Genomic DNA, 1,107 nt, shown 5'->3' with positions numbered 1-1,107 from the left:
GTTTTAAACCCTAATTATTTTGAGTAAACCCTATTGAAGATGGACCTTAGCTCCTCATTAACTTCCATGCCAATCACTAGTAAAAAAAACCCCTTGCGCGACTAAATTTTGCCCGACGAAAAACTATTCGTCGCACAAAGTCACTTTGCGCGACGAAATAAAAAACTTCGTCGCTCAAAGTATTGCGCGACGAAAAACAATTCGTAGCACAAAGTCACTTCGCGCGACAAACTTTTGCGCGACGACAATACATCGTCGCTCAAAGTATTGCGCGACCAAATTTTGCGCGACACACTTTTGCGCGACAACAATACATCGTCGCTCAAAGTGACTTTGCGCGACGACAATACATCGTCGCTCAAAGTCTTGCCCGACGAAGTTATTGTTTCGTCGCGCAAAGTAACTTTGCGCGACACACTTTTGCGCGACAACAATACATCGTCGCTCAAAGTGACTTTGCGCGACGAAACAATAACTTCGTCGCGCAAAGTCCTTATAAAAATAAAATATATATATTTTTTAAAATCTTTGCATGACGTAATCCAAACATTTCGTCGCCTAAACTAATTTATTTTTATTTTTTATTTTGTATGCATATAACACTTAAGAAATTAAACAGTATATATATTTATTAAGTAGCTTTAAATTTATTATTTTAGATCGGATCGGATTTTTTTTAGAAAAATATATTATTGTTGTTCGGATTGGGTTTTTGTTAGAAAATATATATTTTAAATTGATGATCGAATTAGTTCATTGTATTCATATCGGGTCAAGGAGTGTAGCAGTAAAAAATCATCAAAATCGGAGTTAAAATAACCGTTAAATCTTGATTTTTCATTATAACCATCGAAAAGTTTTATCCCCTTACTTGATCTCTGAATGTTTATTTTTTCCGATTTTTGGCGTATATGATCTCGAAGTATAAACAAACAAGTTTGACGGTTGGATAGTTGAAACTAGTTTTGGTGAATGCATATGCCATAAAAACAATATATTCACTAACAATTAAGAGTTTATTTATATGTTCGTTAAATATAACATAAGATTTTGTGGTATCCACTAGTGTAAATATTTTAAATTGAAGATCAAATTCAGTCATTGTAT

Source organism: Prunus dulcis, chromosome 4, assembly GCF_902201215.1.
Source record: "Prunus dulcis chromosome 4, ALMONDv2, whole genome shotgun sequence".
Classification (NCBI taxonomy): Eukaryota; Viridiplantae; Streptophyta; class Magnoliopsida; order Rosales; family Rosaceae; genus Prunus; species Prunus dulcis.
This window is presented reverse-complemented; position numbering follows the sequence as displayed.